General features: G+C 39.7%; 1 pseudogene; it reads right to left on the bottom strand.

Moving 5' to 3' along the window:
• Positions 1–6,093: 6,093 nt before the first annotated feature.
• On the bottom strand, positions 6,094–16,946 carry LOC115506855 (annotated as a pseudogene).
• Between the last annotated feature and the right edge of the window lie 3,706 nt (positions 16,947–20,652).

Raw genomic sequence — 20,652 nt, 5'->3', positions numbered from 1 at the left:
TCTCTCTCTCTCTCTCTCTCTCACTCTCTCTCTCAAAAATAAATAAACATTTTTAAAAATTCAAAAAGAAATTGAGAAAACATAATTTCAGGAAGAGATTGATGTATCATATCACTCAATCTTTTATACAAGAAAGTAGAAAAAACCTAATACTGGAGAAAATTTGAAAATATATTTTATACATTTGAATTATTAGATATATATCTAATAAAATATCCCTAAAAAGGAAGACACATTCTTTTCTAAAGCTCATGATCACTTCCAAAATTTGATCATAATCTAGACCAGGGAAATCTACAAACTTTTTCTCCAAAGGGCCGGAGAGTAAATATTTTAGGTTTTGTGGGTCTTACGGTCTCTGTCACAAGTATACAACTCTGCCATTGCAATGTGAAAGCAACCACGAACAATTCACAAACGAGGGGGCACGGTTTTGTTCCAATGAGACTTTATGTACAAAAATAAGTGGTGAGCCAGATTTGACCCACAGGCTGTAGTTTCCTGACCCCTTGATCCAAATTAGTCAAAGGAACTGGGAACTCTAAAGATTGCTTTAGTAGGAGGCTGCCAGATAGGTTAAATAACAGAAATGGGTCTTAAATCAGATACAAACTCAATCATTCTCAGCTGCCTTGATGGGTGAAGAATAAAGTAGCCTGATATAAGAAAAGGCAGAGATACAGTGAGTTAATGTCATACATTTTGTATATGCATGTGTATGTGTATTCTAGAAGAACTCAAAATGATGAGGAAACTTAATCCTGTAGTATTCTAAAGGACACAGTGTTTACGGCCAGAAAACCTGAGTTATGATCTCACATTTACTATTATCTGTATGACCTTAAGCAACATCACTTCCCTAGGAACGGAGTGTGACAGAGGATCTCCAAGTTCACTTCATGAGTCGTACTTTGTTGGCATCTAAATCAAAGTAACAGATTAAAGAAGACAAGTAGAAACAGAGACTGGAGAAATAAAAAACGGAAAGAATAAAATAAAAATGAGTTTGTGGGGGAAAAAATACCATACCTCATATTTTCAATAAAGCTAATGCCATCTCAAAAAAAAAAAACAAAACAAAAAGAGAGAGAGAGAGGCAGGGATATTTTGATACAGATCAATGAAAGTTTAGAGGAGAGGAATCATGGCATTAGGGTAATTATATAATTATATTACATCTGACTCTTACTCTATGAGAGTCAGTGTGAGTTGATAAAGGTATTCTACTAATTCCTAGGCAAAATACAAGCTAAGTTCAATAAAATTTTCTAGTGGCTAAGATTTACTAAAGTAACTAATCATGTTCATACAGATGCCCACTGGTTTTAATAGGAAGCCACCGGCTTAAGAATAGTTAAGAATGGAGCTAATTGGGGGTGCCTGGGTGGCTCAGTTGGTTAGGCAACCGACTTGGCTCCAGTCATGATCTCACGGTTCGTGGGTTCGAGCAGCCTGGAGCCTGCTTCTGATTCTGCATCTCCCCCTCTCTCTGCCCCTCCCCTGCTCATGCTCTGTGTCTCTCTGTCTCTCAATAATAAATAAACGTTAAGAAAACTTTTTCGAAAGAACGGATTCAGTTGGGATTTCTGTCACTAATTAGCTGTATGTCCTTAGGCAAAACATTTAGTCTCTTTTGGCCTCAGTTTCCTCAGCAAGTAATGAGGGACATGCAGTGAATAACTACTTATATGCCTTATAGCTAGAAAATTGTATGATTTGGGATGCCTGGGTGGCTCAGTCAGTGGATCAAGCGTCTGAGTCTCGATTTGGGCTCAGGTCATGATCTCCTAGCTCAAGTTTGAGCCCCGCTTTGGGTTCTCCGCTCCCAGCACAGAGCCTGCTTCGGATTCTCTGTCTCCATCTCTGTCTGCCCCTCCCCCACTCATGCATGTTCTCTCAAAAATAAAAAAATATATATATATTTTTAAAAAAGAAACAAAAGAAAATTCGATAATTTATTGAAATTTTAGTCTGTCATCACTCTAAAATTTATTAATAATACTTGTCAGTGTTTAATGGTCTACTTAGCTATTTTTATAAATTACTTATATTTATTTTTATTTTCACTTAACTTTTATTTATTTATTTATTTATTTATCTATTTTAAGAAAGAGAAGGAGACAGAGTGTGAGCAGGGGAGGGGCAGAGAGAGGGGGGGAGAGAGAATCCTAGGCTGGATCCCAGGAATTGAACCCTGAGATCATGACCTGAGCTGAAGTCAAGAGTCTGATGCTCAATGGACTGAGCCACCCAGGCATCCCTACTTATCATATTTAAACCACAATTACCTGGCAATCAATTTATACAATAAACAAGTCATTAACCAATGCACTTCCACTGCAAACAAAGCGATAGAAATTAAATGAATGGCTTCTGGAGGACTTGTCTTAAAATGCCATATCTAAAAAGTAATGATAAATGTCACAGAGAATAAGTGCAAAGGAGTAAAGGTGGCAAAGGAAGAAAACTAGGTAATATGGGAGGATATGATAGAGAGAAAATGTATCAGCAATTGTTTCCAGCATCAAAGGCTGTCTACAGAAATATGGAGTCCCAGTGGGGGGTGGTGATTATATTTTTATTAAGGAATAAACCTGCTATACATGCAAAATTTACATGGTGAATAAGTTCTCTTAAAGCGATGAAATAAATTTTATTCTCTCTAGTGCTTTTTGCATTTTTTGTGTTCTCTATGCCAATTATTTGCAAGCATTACCACTTTTAATTCTTCCAATAAACTTATGACATAATTACTAGTCTTTTCCCTTTCTTACAGCAGAAAAAAAAGAGAAGCACACACAGAAAAAGAATTTTGCCCAAACCCTCACAGCTATGCTGCAAAGCCACGATTTAACCTTGTTTCTCTAATATTGTTTTATTTTTTTTTATTTTTTTTTCAACGTTTATTTATTTTTGGGACAGAGAGAGACAGAGCATGAACGGAGGAGGGTCAGAGAGAGAGGGAGACACAGAATCGGAAACAGGCTCCAGGCTCTGAGCCATCAGCCCAGAGCCTGACGCGGGGCTCGAACTCACGGATCGCGGGGCTCGAACTCACGGATCGAGAGATCGTGACCTGGCTGAAGTCGGACGCTTAACCGACTGCACCACCCAGGCGCCCCATCTCTAATATTGTTTTAAATACTACACTATGTTGCTTCCTAAGTCTGAAATTCTCCTTTAAAAAAACTGCATCAACAAACCAACTTCTTACAGAGTACATTCTATGTAACTAACTGGAATTAACAATATTGGATTCAGTGGTAGATCCCCCAAATAAGTCTATAATCTATTGAGGCAAATAATGAAATATTTTCAAAAAGAGAATGATCACTTAAAAAAACCAATTGATTTCTTTGGGGAATCTAGGTCTAGATTGTCATATTTTACCGTTTTGTCAGCTTTCTTGAGGTATAATGTATATACAATTCTAAAATGTCAAAAACAAATGTATCCAGTTGTATACCGCCACAATCATTGTATAGAACATTTCCATCACTCCAGAACATTCCCTTTCAGACCTTGACACTCAGTATCCTCCACTAACCTCAGACTGAGCTGGCAACCACTAATCTGCTTTCTGTCACTGTAGTTTTTGCCTTTTCTTGAACGTCATATAAATTGAACTTTACCGTATGGAGTCTTTAGTGTCTGGCTTCTCTCAGCATAATACTTTTGAGAATTACCCATGTTTTGTGTCTCGGTAGTTTGTTTATTTTTATTCCTGAGCAGTTTTCCATTTTACGAATGTACCGCAATTTGTTTATCCATCCATCTCTTGGGTTGAATCTTGGTTTTTGACAATGTTGAACAAATCCCCATAAACACTTAGGTGCAGGTCTTTGTATGAATAAATGCTTTCGATTTTCCACGCAAAAGTTTGCAATATATAACAGAAGTTGATGTGGAGGACACCTACAGGTAAGAGGAGATCCATGATAGAGAAGTTCCTCCATAGAAACAGAAACGAATTCGATACTTTGATACTTTAAGTACATATGCCTTAGAGAGTCATATGTCTCAGAGTAAGACCAAGAGGCTGACGAGTGGGAAAGTCATTATGTGAAACTATTATCAGAACATCAGGATTTTGGGGAGGGAATTTCTGTACAGTTGCGAAAATAGAAAGCAGATTTTAAGGAGTACAAAGAAGCAGTAAGGAATAAAAACTACAAGTACAGCCTATTCTTTTAGAAGTACTGGCAGTAAAGGGTGTGGGAGGGAAATGAAATGGCAGTTTGGGGAGATAGCCGGTTTTGAAGAAGATTGTGCAGGATCCTGGGGGAAGCTGATCTTATTTGTGGGAAGAGAAGAGATATCGACATGGTAGAGAGGGGATCCCTGTACAGCAAGATGTCAGCGGAGTGTGGGAAGGATGAGAACAAGAGGTACCTACCTACCTTGACCAAGTGTCTCTTCCAAGACAAAGACAGGATGTTAAATGGTAAGATACTGGTGAAGAGGAGAGTTTGGCAATAAAAACCTACTTAGGAGGAAATGAAGAAAGGACAGGGAGCCATATCAAATGGCCTCAATCTTACCCAAGGAATTAAGTAGTGAGCATATTTAGAGCTGAGATATCAGGGCCCGCATAAAGTTTGGGCATCTACTATAGGAAATGTTCAGAAAATGTCAAGAAAGGATAAGAGAACTAGCAACCAAAGTACAAAATCCGGCTGAATTTTAGGAGCACACATTTATTCTAACTTGGTGGCCATGATTTTGTGATTTTCGTCAGATGTTAAGGTCTAGGAGTAAAATCGGAGGAAAAGAATAACAAGATGTTTCTTTCCTGGGTTAAGAATGTGTTTCATAGGGGCGCCTGAGTGGCTTAGCCAGTTCAGCCCTTGACTCTTGGTTTCTGCTCAGATCATGATCTCATGGTTCGTGAGTTCAAGCCCCACATCTGGCTCTGTGCTGACAGTGCAGAGCCTGCTTGGGATTCTCTCTCTCCCCCTCTCTCTCTTCCCGTCCCTGCACATTCTCTCTCCCCGACCCTCAAAATAAATAAACAAAAAGAATGGGTTTTATAGATGTAAGAAACGATCGAGAAAATAAGGGATTATTTGCGTTAATGAGGAGATCCGTTAAAAAAGCTGGTCATGGGGCGCCTGGGTGGCGCAGTCGGTTAAACGTCCGACTTCAGCCAGGTCACGATCTCGCGGTCCGTGAGTTCGAGCCCCGCGTCAGGCTCTGGGCTGATGGCTCGGAGCCTGGAGCCTGTTTCCGATTCTGTGTCTCCCTCTCTCTCTCTGCCCCTCCCCCGTTCATGCTCTGTCTCTCTCTGTCCCAAAAATAAATAAAAAACGTTGAAAAAAAAAACATTAAAAAAAATAAATAAAATGTAATTTAATTACTGGGGCGCCTGGGTGGCTCAGTCGGTTAAGCGTCCGACTTCAGCCAGGTCACGATCTCCCGGTCCGTGAGTTCGAGCCCCGCGTCAGGCTCTGGGCTGATGGCTCAGAGCCTGGAAGCCTGTTTCCGATTCTGTGTCTCCCTCTCTCTCTGCCCCTCCCCCGTTCATGCTCTGTCTCTCTCTGTCCCAGAAATAAATAAACGTTGAAAAAAAAAAATTAAAAAAAAAAAAAAAAAGCTGGTCAAGGGTTGCAGGATGGGTAGGCGAGCAAATAATGATAATAATAACTAAATGAAAAATTCATCTGAAGACCTAAAGAGACTGGAGGTTATTGGCGGGATGGTGGCGAAAGGAAAAAATCGGTAGGCGTAAAGGAGTAAGGATAAGGAAGGAAATATTATTGCGGTCAGAGAGTAATGACAGCTGATTCTTAGAAACGACTTACCGAAGAAACAGTGAGAAGGGCCAAACAAAGAACGTGCTGAGGAACAATCCGCTGGAAATCGAATTGCTAAAGATCCCTTACTAAAGATAAACTACTGCAAGACACAATGAAAGACGAAATGTGATGATCAACTAAAGATCTATTAAGATAGTTTTAGCTTTCTCTGCAACAACCCAGACTGCCTCCGGAAAGACCGAGGCTCTGTCGCCAGCAGCACATCAAATCAGAGAGCAGCGACAAGCAGTTACCAGTTCTTTGTGCACCGCTTTTCTTTACAATCCATTTATCAGTTTTAGTGCATGCTGCTGCCATGCTTACGCTTTCCATTGCTGCCACAGTCATAAAACAGTTGCCGTATAGTACATTTTGACGGTCCGTCACAGCCCCCAAGTGTATAGAGTAATACCTTTATTATAAACAATGCCAACATGGTCTTGCTGACCGTGGCAGAAACAAAAGCATGACGATACGATGCTGAAAACATTCCGTTGCAAAATGCGGGGTACGAGACGAGAGCTTGCAACCAGAGATCAAGACAAAGCCCCGTTAGGGGCGCCGGGCTGGCTCAGTGGGTTAAGCGTCCGACTTTGGTTCGGGTCATGATCCCATGGTCCGTGAGTTCGAGTCCCTCCACGGACTGTGTGCTGACAGCTCGGAGCCTGGAGCCTGCTTCGCATTCTGTGTCTCCCCCTCTCTCTGCCCCTCCCCCACTCATGCTCTGTCTCTCTCTGTCTCAAAAATAAATTAAAAAAAAAACATTAAAAAAAAAAGAAGGGCACCTGGGTAGCTCTGTCGGTTAAGCGTCCGACTTCGGCTCAGGTCATGATCTCGCAGTTCGTGAGTTCCAACCCAAAGTTGGGCTCTGCGCTGACAGCTCGGAGCCTGGAGCCTGCTTCGGATTCTGTTGTCTCCCTCTCTCTCTGCCCCTCCCCCACTTAGGCTCTGTCCCTCCCGGTCTCTCTCAAAACTAAATAAACATTAAAAAAAGTTGACCACAAAGCCCAGTTACATGAATCTACGAGTTATAAGGTCCAACTCAGAATCATGGCAGCAATCGTGAGATTTGCTTCCAGGGAGTATCTCTGGAGAGCAAAGCAGGGAGGGAGGAGGTGGAGAAAGAGACTTTCGCTTTCACTCTTTATACTTTTATAATATTTAGGGTTTTAATGTCAAAGCATGCATAACTGTCAGAAAAAAATTTAAACTGAACAAAGAAGAAGAGGAAGAAAATGAGGAAGGGAAGAGGAAATTTACCACCTGTGTAACCTTGGGCTGTATATTTAACCTGAATATCAATTTCTTCAACTATAAACTGGGAATATAAGGATCTATGATGCCTGTTTGTTCAGTCAACAAATATTTCTTGACTGTATGTATTGTCTTCGCTGCTGTGAGTTGGCAATAATTAGTGTCACTGTGAATAATTGAATGAAATGATTCAGATAATGTGTCTGGCACCAAGAAAGTGCTCGACAGATGTCATTATGTTCCTTCCATTTCTCTAGTAGAAAAGCAGAATTAGTCTCGGAATTTTTTCTTTTTAAGTAGGCTCAACGCCCAGCATGCAGCTTGAACTCATGACCCTGAGATCAAGAGTCACATGCCCTACTAACTGGGCCAGCCAGGTGCCCCTGGTCTCAGAATTTGAGGCAAGTTTAAAGCAGTCTCAGGTGTGGGGATTGGTGAACGAGGAAGAACCCTGGGCAGGTCCCATGTGAAATCTGTCTAACTCCATGTTGCCCAGGGAAGCAGACTCCTGAGAAACCAGAAAAGTCTCACTCTTGCGCCAGTGAGATTTAGCTTCAAGCCTGACATCTTCTTTTCATCCCCAAGAACTTGCTTTCTGGAGTAGGTTAATCTTTAGTTCACCCCGTCAAAAACTGTACCCTACAGGTAAATGTATCATTTCTTGAAGTAGTTTACTTGTTGGATGAAGGTTCTCGAAATCTTAGCTGTTCAAGTCTAATTTTAAAGGATAAATAATGGCAAAAAAAGCTAAATGATAGTCAAAACCTAAAGTGTAATATTAAAGAATGCAAAGGCCTCTAAATATTGAATGCCAGGTACAAGAAACAAAAACGAAACAAAACAAAAACATGATCTCCTGTGGAATGTCTTTAGGGAAGAAGGGGATGGCGGTATTGAGAGGAATCAACTCATCATCCATCAATCACCTCATTAAACAAGGTTGTAAGGAATCAAAATGAAATGACTTGGGTAATGTGTCTGACACCGAGTAATTATGTCTGGCACACCAATTATTGTTAAGCTGCCAAATTCAGTCAGCTAAATCTAGTCTCGTCATCACTCTATGATTCTGGAATAAAAGACCATTAAAAGCCACCTTCTCCTTCTCCTCCTTCTCCTTCTCCTTCTCCTTCTCCTTCTCCTTCTCCTTCTCCTTCTCCCTCTTCCTTCTCCTTCTCCTTCTCCTTTTCCTTCTCCTCCTCCTCCTACTCCCCCTCCCCCTCCCCGTCCCCCTTCTCCTTCTTTTGCAATCTCATAGTAGCATCTACTAATGACTACATTTTGGGGAAAAAAAATCAACCCGGGGCGCCTGGGTGGCTCAGTTGATTAAGCATCCAACTCTTGATTTCAGTTCAGGTCATGATCTCACTGTTTGTGGGATTGAGCCCTGAGCTGGGCCCTGCGCTGACAGCGTGGAGCCTGCTTGGGATTCTCTCCCTGTCTCTCTGCCCCTTCCCTGCTCTCTCTCTCTCAAAATAAAATAAACATTTTTAAAAAATCAACCCAGTCACATATATTACAAAGAGACTCCAGTATTCTTGTCTCAGGGCATTAGAGAGGACAAAACTGAGCTAGAAATCCTGTATGTAGAAACAATGTAATATGAGGATTAGATCTGAACGTCAGATAAATATGGTTAGGAGGAAAACTTTTAAATAAAAATGTTATAAAAGAATCTAAGTCCTAGAGAGAAATTAGGTTTTCTTACTCATGAAAGAGTCTACATTGTACTAATGCTATTCTCTTGGAATCAGAATACCTTGATTTCTGATTTGTGAATTCTGGCTCTGCTGTAGATTAGGTTAACTGCCATATAATCTTGAACAACTCACAGACTCACGTTTTCCCCTTATGAAACGAGGATAGTGTTAGCTGACTTGCCTAACTCATGGCGATGTGATAAAGCTTAAATGAGATAATATATACAAATGCATTTGGAAGGCTGTAAAAGACTATCAAAATAGAAAGAAATATTCTTTAATTTCCCTCTATTCAATTCAAGCCTTCTTCTACAATTCTTGCACATACCCTTTTGGCCCTTCTTTAAACATTTAAAACAACAGATTTCAAATATTTGTGTTCATTTCTAATCAATGGCACTCTTCACTCAAGGGAAATAATGGGAAGACCAAGGAAATCCAAAATGTAATATAGCTAAAACAAGAGCTATTCCATTGAACCTAGAATATGAGTTCAGCTGGCTCTCCATTCCTTACCCACTGCCTTAAGACCCCTGGGGTAGACCCACTGAACAGAACCAGAAAACCACTAACCAAACTAATGATTGTAAAAGGATTACTACCTGATTTACTCCCGAAGTATTCAAAATCTTTATGCACATTTTGCTTATCACTTAGTTTGTCAGCATTTCAAAGACAGGAACCATGTTCCCGAATTATTCTGTATTTGCCTTGCAAAGCTCTATTCTGACCATCGTGTCATAGTTTCTTACCTTGATATATTATTTTGTAAGCCACAGATTCGCAAAGATGACAAGCATCCACAATATTCATTATTGGCAAGAGTATGGGCAAACAGACTCAGATACTAGGTTCAAATTGTAAGTTCTTCCTTGCCTGCTGTGAGCAGTGGTTCTTCTTCTCTTTTTATTTTTTTCTTTTTTAAAATTTACATCCAAATTAGTATACATGTATTCAGTGAATGTCTGCTATGCATAACAAGAAAATAAAACCCAAAAAGGCTCCACCCCCAGGAGAGCTTACATACTTACGAGACAAAATAAACAAATTAACCGATGAATGTATATTGTGTCAGGTACTGAAAAATATCATGACAAAAAGATTAAGCAGGATAGTGGGAAAACAGTAGCAGGAGGTGCTATCTTAGACTGGGTGGTAAGAGAGGTCCTCCCCGAATAGGTAACACTGAAACGGAAAAAATGAAATAACGAAGAAAACAAAGGTTAACCGTAAGAGCAGAGGGGGCATTCAAGGGATGGCAAGGAGCCCAGGGCATGTGGAACAGAAAACTATGAATTTAATAGATGCACTGGGAAGCCACTGGAGGATTTGGAAACGGCACTCGCATAGCTTTATTTGCATTTTTTTAAATTTAAGACAACTTTTTTAAGTGTATTTATTTATTTTGAGAGAGACGGAGACAGAGACAGCGTGAGCAGGGATGGTGTAGAGAGAGGGAGAGGGAGAAAGGATCCCAACCAGTCCCTGCACCATCAGCACAGAGCCCGATGAGGGGCTCGAACCCATGAACTGTGAGATCATGACCTGAGCTGAAACCGAGAGTCGGACGCCTAACCAACTGAGCCACCCAGGCACCCCCTTGTTTGCAGTTTTAAAGGGTCACTCATTCTATGGTGCATAGAGTCGAGGGGCAAGGGGGACAGCACTGAGGAGCCAGATGCAGTAATTCAGCTGACATATGATGGTGTCTTGGATTCTGATGGTTGAGGCAGAGATGTTGAGAGGTCGTCAGATTTGGGATATATTTTGAACGTAGACCTAAATGAATTTGCTGCTGGATTAGATTTAGATTAAGGGGGAAAGAAGAATCAAGGATATTTCTCAGTTTTTGGCTTAAGCAACTGAGGGTGGGGAAGATAATAAATGAAGAGCACTTTGAAGAGTGAAGTAGGAATCAAAATATTGATTTGAGGCAATATTTAAGTTTCAAATGCCTATTAGCTATCCAAGCAGAGAGTCTGGAATACAGGGAAAGGTCAGGGCTGGAGATAGAAATTTGGAAGTCATGGGACGAGGTGAGATCATATAGAAAGCCACTGTAGATGAAGAAGAACTCCAAGGTCTGAGCATTTAGGTATTAGGAAGAGGGAAAGGATCCAGCAAAGGAAACGGGAGGGTTAATGGATTAACCAATGATTAAAAGGAAACGGGTTAAAAAGAAAAGCCAATGTGTTAAAAAGAAAAGCAAGAGAATAACAGCATCCCTAAAGCCAAGGAAACAGTGTTGCGAGAAGGATTTACCAAACTGCCAACTGTATATCCAAAGTCTCAAGAATGTTTTACCCACTGACCATCTCCTAACAATTTATCCTGTCTAAATATTCATGGATGTGTACAAGGATATAGCTACAAGAATATTCATTAGACTCTTCCAAGTAGTGCAACTGAAACTGCCAAACTGTTAACAACACAGATTTTTAAAGAAATAATTAGAATTCCTCCACTTGATGACAAAACAATGTGAAAGCTAAAAATCAAAATTATGTTCTTTTATATATTTCCTTGAAAGGATGTCAAGAAAAACAAAATAAAAATACATGTGTTGCATTTATATCAAATGGGTATCTATAGCACAATACCACTTTAAAAATAAGCTATAATCTATGTGACTTTACATATGTATAGAAACAAATCCTAAAGAATTCGCACCACATTGACAGTGATTTTCCTTGGGTGATTTTTACTTCTTTAAATTTTCTGCATTGTTTGACGCTATTTCCATTTTAAGAAAAAACTTCAAATGCTCTATTGAGACTTCAGGCCTTGTACTGAAAGTGAGAAGCCAATATCCTTCCTCGAATCGACTCACAGATGTCACATTTCACCACTCTATGAATTTGCATCTCAGTCTAAAGGCAACGCATATATTATGCTCTTTCCTTGTACACAGGCGCGCTGGAAAAATACAAACGCCTGTAGATGGAACCATATGAAATCCTGATATTCAACCACTTTTGGCTTATAAAACAAGCCATTTCATGTAGTTCCGTCTACTGTTTGAAATCTGACCGAATACTATGTTTCAAGATCTGGGAGACTCTAACTCTAACAGATCACTTCATAAATACTGATTCTTTCTCTCTGTCCGTCATCCTCGGAGATTCCATCCCCAACCCAGAGATGCAACTGTGCTGTAACGAGAAGAGCTCTCGGCGCCGGGGTGGCTCAGTCTCTAGGTAGAGCACCTGACTCTTGATTTCGGCTCAGGTCATGATCTCATGGTTCAAGTCCCAGGTCAGGCTCTGCGCTGTCTGTGGGGCCTGCTTGGGATTCTCTCTCTCTCTGGCCCTCCCCTGCTCATTCCCTCTCTCTCTCTCCCTCCCTCACTCTCTCCCTTTCTATCTCCTCTCTCTCGCTCCCCCTCTCAAAATAAATAAATAAATAAATAAACATTTGAAAAGAAAAGAGCTCTAGACTGAAAGTCAAACAGGTAATTTTTAAAACTCTGTTGAGGCCTAATTGAAATAAAGTAAGATGCACATAGCTGAAGTATAAAATCTGATTAGTTTTGACCTATGTGTACAGCTATGAAAACACAACACCATTAAGATAAGAAACATTTCGATCATCCTAAAAAGATAACTCGTGCAGCATTTCATCCTTCTTTCCACCTCCATTCCCAGGCAACTACTGACCTACTTTCTGTCACTATAGATTGGTTTGCATTTTTTAAAATTTTATATAAATGGAATCATAAAGTATGTACTCTTTGATCTGGCTTATTTTACTGATCACAATTAATTTGTATCCACTGATGTTCTTTTGAGGATCAGTACTGAAAAAGTTAAAAAAATCAGTAGGCCATTAGGTTCTTTATTGTTGATCATTCATGACAATATGGACTCATGGATATTTATTTTATACTGTGGGTTATAATCTGACCCTATTTCATTTATCTTGTTGCTTAAATTATTCCAGCTTTGGCCACTGGGACCTCTTTGAATTAGCTCCTGTGTCTCTTTGACATATCCCTATTACCAGGGTTTTTGTTTGTTTGTTTGTTTAGTTGCTTGCTTGTTTCCTCGCTTTGTGGAAGTACAGAATGTTCTAGGTTCATATCGTATATTTCTTCCCTGGTCCTGCAGTCATTTTTGCAAAAGCCTAGTTTCCTTTCATTGGAGAGTGTATTAGTAACCAAGATGTGGGCACTGGATATACTCATTTTTTTTTTTTCCTTTTGGCATACTGTTCAATTTTTGAACACGATTTTTTAAAATACTATTCTTGCCCATTTAATTGACTTTGGAACTTTGTCAAAATTCAATTTGCCAAAAGGAAGGAAATCCTGACACGTGCAACAACGTGGATGAATCTTGAGGACATTATGTTACGTAAAATAAGGCTGTCACAAAAAGACATATACTGTATCATTCCACTCATAGGAGGCATCTAGAGGAGTCAAATTCATAGAAACAGAAAGAAGAGTGGTTTCCAGGGGTTTGAGTGAGAAGAAAACCGGTTGTTTAATGGGTATAGAGTTTCAGTTTTGCAAGATGAAAACGTACTGGAGATTAGCTGCACAACAATGATTAGGTTAGACATGGTTAAGATGGTAAATTTTATGTTATGCATTTTGACCACAATACAAATATTTGGGGGGCACCTAGGTGGCTCAGTCGGTCAAGTGCCTGACTCTTGATTTTGGCTCAGGTCATGATCTCACAGGGCTGACAGCATGAGGAGTCCGCTTAAGATTCTCCCTCTCCCTCTCCCCCTCCGCCAGTCGTGCGCATGCACAGGCACTCTCTCTTAAAAAACATTTAATGCATGAAATGAAAAAAATTGAAGTAGATGTAACAAAAATCAATTGCCCATATCTCTGTGGGTCTGTTTATATACTTTAGATTCTGTACCAATAATCTGTGTGTTTATCCTCTTACCAATACCGCCACGTCTTGACTACTGTAGCTTTCCAATAAGTCTTGAAATCAGCTCATGTGAGTCCTCCAACTTTTTCTCCTTTTCAAAGTTGTTTTGTCTATTTGGGTTCCTTTTCATTTCTACATGCATTTCTGAGCCAGCTTTTCTACATCTACAAATATCCCTCCATGATGTTATTGTGATTGAATTGAATCTATAGATCAATTTGGAGAGAACTGAAATGGAACATTATTGAATCTTCTATCACTGTTTACTGTTTTTCAGCAAACGGATAAGTATATTTTGTTAAATTTATACATAAGTATTTCATGCTGTATGTACCATTATAAATGGCATGGACTTTAAAACTTTGCCTTCCAACTGTTCATTGTCAGCATTGGGAAATACAATTATTTTTTGTATACTGACCTTGTATCATACATCACTAATCTCATTTATGGACTTTTAGGAGCTATTTTTGTAGATTGCTTGGTATTTTCTTCCTTTTCTTTCTTTTTCGTTTTTGAGTAGGCTTCACACCCGGCACGGAGTCCAACACAGGGCTTGAACTCACAATCCTGAGATCAAGACCTGCATTGAGATCAAGAGTTGGACACTTAACCCACTGAGCCACCCAGGCACCACCTTGGTACGTTCTATTTGGAAAATCATGACATCTACAAATAAAGACAGATTTATTTCTTCTTTCCCGATTTGTATACATTTTATTTCTTTTTCCTGCCTCATTTCACTCAAGAGGACATCAAGTATGAACTTAAATATGAGGTTAAAGTGGACATCACTCCTGATTCCCGATCTTAGGTAAAAAGTATTCAGTCTCTCACCATTCAGTACATTATTACCTGAAGAATTTTTTCTTGTTTTGTTTTTAGGTGTTTTTTTTTTTAATAAATTCTCCTCATCAGGTTCAGTTCCCTTCTGATCCCTTGTTTGTGGATAATTCTTAACATCATGAAGTGATGTTGAACTTTGTCAAATTCTTCCTCATGTGTTTTTTGATATAATAGTATAGCTTTTCTTCTTTAATCTGTTGTTATGGTGAATTAAATTGATTGATTTTCAGTAATGAATCATCCTTAATTTGGTTCTGATATATTATCATTTTCATTTATTATTGATCTTTATTTGATAATATTTTATTCAGGGCTTTGCATCTATATTTATTATGGATATGGGGCTCTTAATTTTCTTTAATGTTTTGTCTGATTTTTTAATGTTTATTTATTTTGAGAGAGAGAGATAAAGAGCACGAGCAGGGAAGGGGCAAAGAGAGAGGGAGAGAGACAATCCCAAGCAGACTCTGCACTGTCAGCACAGAGCCCAATGCAGGGCTCAATCCCACAAATGGTGAGATCATGACCTGAGTTCAATTCAAGATTTGGACACTCAATCAATTGCGCCACACAGGCACCCCTGTCTGACTTTTATATTAGGGTGACATTGACCTTTTCTTTCTGTAAGAGATTGTATAGATTTAGTACCAGTCCTTTCTGAAATGATTGACAGGATCCTCCAGTGGAGCCATCTGGACCTGGAATCTTCTTTTTGGAAGTTATTTAACTATGAATTCAAATTCTTTAATAAATATAGGACTACCTAGTTACTTATTTCCTCTTGAGTGAGCTTCAGTAGTTTGTGTCTTTTAGTAACTGGTTCAATTTAAGTTTTCAGAATTACAAGAATACAATTGTCTTTACTATTCCCTTAATATCCTTTTATGCCTGTATGCTCTGTAGTGATATCCCCTCTTTCATTCCTGATATTAGCAATCTGTGTCTTCATTCATTTTTTTTTGTTAGTGTTGCTACAAATTAATCAATTTTACTGGAAATGTCAAAGATATAGCTTTTAGTTTCATTGATTTTCTCAATTGTTTTTGTTTTCACTTTCAGTGATTCTGCTCTTATCTTTACCATTTCCTTCCTTCTGTTTTCTTTGAATTTAATTTACTCACCTTTACTAGTTTCTTAAGGTAGATGCTTAGATCCTCACTTTGAAACCCTTTTCTAAAAGATGATTTAGTGCCACACACGTCCCTTGAACAAGTACATTAGATGTATCTCACAAATGTTGCAACTTAAATTTAATTTAATTCAAAATATGTTCTAATTTTCCCTTGAGTCTTTCTCTTTAATTCACTGGTTATTTAGTAATGTTTTCCAAATATCTGAGGGTTTTCCAGGTATTTTACATCCCTTTTATTTCTATTTGGTTTAACATCGTTACGTCAGCCAACGTACTTTGTATGACTTCGATATTCGTACAATTTTAAGGTATATTTGTGGCCCAGAGTATGTCTCGTGTGCACTTGATAAGAAGATGAATTCTATATTCTATATTCACCGTCTTTCAGTTCTATTACTTTCTATCAGCTGTACTTTGAGGACCTATTGTTAGCTGCATATACATTTAGAATTGTTAGGTCTTCTTGGTGAACTGATTCTTTCATAATTATCTAGTTCCTTCTTTATTCCTGGTAATATTTACTGCTCTGAAGTTTACCTTGTCTGATATCAATATAGCCGCATCACAGCATTCTTTCAATTATTACTGGCATCATATATCTTTTCCATCGTTTTACTTTTTCAAAAACAGGTTTATGTTTTAACAAAACAAACTAGTCTGGTAGTTCCAAGGTGTAAAAGCAACCAGTTTTGAAGTGATTCATGATAACAGCACACACATCGATCCTTCCTCAGGGGAACAGTCTCCTCCCTGATGCCCTCCTTGGTCATGATGCAGATTCTGAGTGGGACCTGCTCCACGTTCTTTGTGTTCTTAAAACCAACCTGGTTGTCAAGCAGGCACTGGTTTGTAGCATGGCACTTGCCGAGTCGTGCACAGCTCTGTTCCCTTCTTCATCCGGTCCTCCAACAATGTTGTAAGCACAGTATGGAAAGAAGCACCTTGAATAGATGATTGTAGACAGCATTGCAGCAATCGCTCCCGTAGTCATGGTCTTATTCGTACATCTTTAGTCTTGCTGCAGTCATCTTTGTCGGGGAGAGATGGTCTCCATGAAAACCGCCGCATCCGAGGACTGTTTGGGCTGTTCATTTGCAACACTTGGGGCTGTCTCAGGTGTGAACCGAAAACCCTTCCCTTAATCAAGTATCAGAGGCAACAACTGAAAACTCTTCTCAAGCAATTGCCAGTACGGTACCTCCACTGACAGCACAGGGCAAGAAGTGCAGCTGCAAAGGGCCCACGTGCTTTCAGGCTCCGCCACCGGGTCTAGGCCGGGTCCCCAGCACCTCTGCTGGGCTGGGGCTATTTCACGGCGAGAGGGCTTCATCATTTGACTTGTAACCTATATATATCTTTATATTTTATATTTAAAGTGCATTTCTTTTCTTTATTATTTTTTTAATGCTTATTTATTTTTGAGGGAGAGAGAGACAGTGTGAGAGGGGGAGGGGCAGAGAGAGAGAGAGAGAGGGAGACACAGAATCCGAAGCAGGCTCCAGGCTCTGAGCTGTCAGCACAGAGCCCGACGTGGGGCCCGAACTCACAAACCACGAGATCATGACCTGAGTTGAAGTCAGACGCTTAACTGGTTTTTTAAAAAAAAATTTTAACGTTTATTTTTGAGAGACAGAGAAAGACAGAGCACGAGTGGGGGAGGGGTAGAGAGAGAGGGAGACACAGAATCGGAAGCAGGCTCCAGGCTCTGAGTTGTCAGCACAGATCCCGACACGGGGCGCAAACCCATGAACCATGAGATCATGACCTGAGCCAAAGTCAGACGCTCAACCGACTGAGCTACCCAGGCGCACCCCCCTTTAAAAAAAAAAGAGAGAGAGAGAGAGAGAGAGAAATAGACTTTTGTTATCCATGTATTTGCCATCTTTGATGCTCTTCCTTCATTCTTGAAAATTCCAGGTTTTCCCTAATACACTTTTCCTTCATCCTAGTTTAGCATTTCTTATAGACCATGTCTGCTGTTGACAGTCTCTTAGTTTTCCTTTTTCTGAGAATGTCTTTATTTCACCTTTACTCATGAAGCATATCCACACTAGATGGAGAATATTTGGGGTTAATAGTCCTTTGTTTTCAGCACCTTAAAGATGTCCCACTGGCTTCTGGTCTCCACAGTTTCTGACAAATCCACAGATGTTTGAATCACGGGTCCCATACATGCAAACATATGATGTTTTCCTTGGCTGCTTTAAAGACTTTTAAAAATTTATCTTCGGTTTTCATTAATTTGATTATGATATGGCCAGGCATGGTTTTCTCTGAGCTGTTCTCTTTGGGTTCACTAAGCTTCTTGAAATGATAGATTTTACATTTCACAAAATGTGCGAAGTTTTCAGCTAACATTCTTTAAAATATTTTCTTCTGCACCAATCTCGTCTCTCTTTTTGGCACTCCAATGATATGAATGTTAGGCTTTTTGATATTGTCTCACAAGCCCCTGAAGCTCTGTTCATTTTGTTCAACCTTTGAATCTTCTTTGTTTCGGTGTTCCTCAGATTGGATAAGGTTTATTGACCTATTTTCTTTTCTTTCCAGCTTTATTGAGTTATAATTGGTAAGTAAGTGTGTGTATGTAAGGTGTTTCATGTGATGGTTTGATATACATATACACTGTGTACATATACATATACATATATGATATGTATATACACTGTGTACAAATGATATACACTGTGTACAAATTTCAAGTACACGACACAGTATTAACTATAGCCACCATGCTGTAGAAAAGATCCCCAGAACTTGTTAATCTTCTGACTGAAAGTTTGTAACCTCTGATCAACCTGTCCTCATTTTCTTCACCCTTCAGTGCCTGGTAACCGCTATTCTACTCTCTGGTACTGAACTCCACGTTTTTTTTTAGATTCCACAAATAAACGAAATCATACAGTTTGTTTCTCTTATTGACCTATTTTCTAAGTTACTGGTTCTACTCTAGTCTACTGCGGAGTCCATGTGGGAAGTTTTTCATTTCAAATGTTGTACTTTTCCGTTCTAAATTTTCCATTTGATTCTTTTTTTTATATACTTTTTTAAAAAGTTTATTTATAGGGGCGCCTGGGTGGCGCAGTCGGTTAAGCGTCTGACTTCAGCCAGGTCACGATCTCGCGGTCCGTGAGTTCGAGCCCCGCGTCGGGCTCTGGGCTGATGGCTCGGAGCCTGGAGCCTGTTTCAGATTCTGTGTCTCCCTCTCTCTCTGCCCCTCCCCCGTTCATGCTCTGTCTCTCTCTGTCCCAAAAATAAATAAACGTTGAAAAAAAAAAAGTTTATTAGTTTGAGAGAGAGAGAGAGCATACGAGAGTGCAAGTGGGAGGAGGGCAGAGAGAGAGAGAGAGAGAGATTGAGAGAGAATCCCAAGCAGGCTCTGCACTGTCAGCACAGTGCTGGGTGCCAGGCTCGAACCCACGAACCTTGAGATCATGATCTGAGCCAAAATCAAGCGTCCAATGCTTAACCAACTGAGCCACCCAGGCCCCCTATCTGCTTTTTGTTTCTTTATTGAAATATCTATCTATCCATGCATTTCAAGTGTTTTTTCCTCAACTTCATGGACCATAGTTATAATTGATGTTTTAAATATTTTGTCTGATAATTCCAACATCTGGGTTTTCTCAAGGTTTGCATCTGCCGATTGTCTTTTCCCTTGAGGATTGGTCATATTTTCCAGGCTCTTAATATGTCTGCTATGCATAGTCTCTCAGATATTTTGACTATTAGGTTGTTTAGACTCACAGTCCTGAAACCTCTGGGATTTTTTGAGAATGGTGATCCTTTTGTTTTAGCAGGAAATCATCCTGTTAGGTTTAGACCAGAAATTCTGTCTTGCCTTACATGGGTGGCAGTACATATCTTACTTGAGAATGTGGAATAGCTACACAATGAATACTTTTCATCCGTAAAGAAGAACAAAACACTCATATATGCCATAATATGGATGGACATCAAAAACATTTTGTTAAGTGAAAACAGCCAGATGCAAAAGACTACATATCGTACGATACCATTTATATGAAGTGTCCAGAGAATGCAAATCTACAGAGACAAAAAGTAGATTAGTGGTTTCCAGGGGTTAGAGCTGAGAACAGAGATTAACTATAAACAGAAAGACGAGGTCTCACGGGGGTGATGGAAATGGTCCTTAATTTCCTCGAAACAAAAAAATCACTGAAGTATAAACATAAAACAGATGAACTGTATATGTAAAGGACACCTCAATAAAGTTGCTACAATATTAAATTGTATTTTATTTCTCTAGGAATTTGCTCTGCTTATTTGGTTCTGCGCCATATAGCCCTCGTTCAGGGTTAACCTGAGACTTGTGTGGATGACCCCAATCTCAGCTCCAATTCTCCAAGCCTTAGCTGTGTTCAGTGGGGTCCACCCTACGCACACATAGCTCGGGAGCCCAGCAGAGACTTCTACAGAATTAAGGGGCCCCTTCTCCAGCTTTGTCCCCACTGTGATTCCTCCCACACTATCCAGCCCTGTGGTGTTCCTATCCTTTGTCCTTTGGGTCGGAAAGCTCATGAGCTTTCTATCAGAGTTTTAGTTTCCAACACCAGCCTACCACGGTGTGACTGAGACCCACTGTAGGCGCAAAACAGCACAAGGGGAAAAAATAGAAACTCATCCCCCCATTCGGGTCACTTCTCCAAGTTTTGACTCCTCTCCTCTGCTTCTGCTAACTTTAGAGTCCTCAAATAGCGGTTTTTACATGTTTCCATATTTTTCTGTTGTCATCAGCCAGAAGGAAGGGCCGTAGTCACCTCACATAAGCTATAGCAGGACTACAACTCTGACAGGTCTGGTTTTTGACTCTTAGCTCTACTACATTCAATGAGTATGACATTGGATAAATCCCCTAATTAAATCATCTATAAACTGAAAGCCTTTCGTACTCCTAAAAGGATAGAAAACATGAGCAAGGGAAAGCTTCCCAAAGATAATTCCATTATCATTAGCTACCAGAGAGGATACACTCCCCTTGCCTAAATGTATTCCTTTGGTTTCTGAAAAGGAAC

Source organism: Lynx canadensis, chromosome X, assembly GCF_007474595.2.
Source record: "Lynx canadensis isolate LIC74 chromosome X, mLynCan4.pri.v2, whole genome shotgun sequence".
NCBI classification, from domain to species: Eukaryota; Metazoa; Chordata; class Mammalia; order Carnivora; family Felidae; genus Lynx; species Lynx canadensis.
Note: the sequence above shows the minus strand (reverse complement) of the source record. Positions and strands in the feature narration are given on the sequence as shown.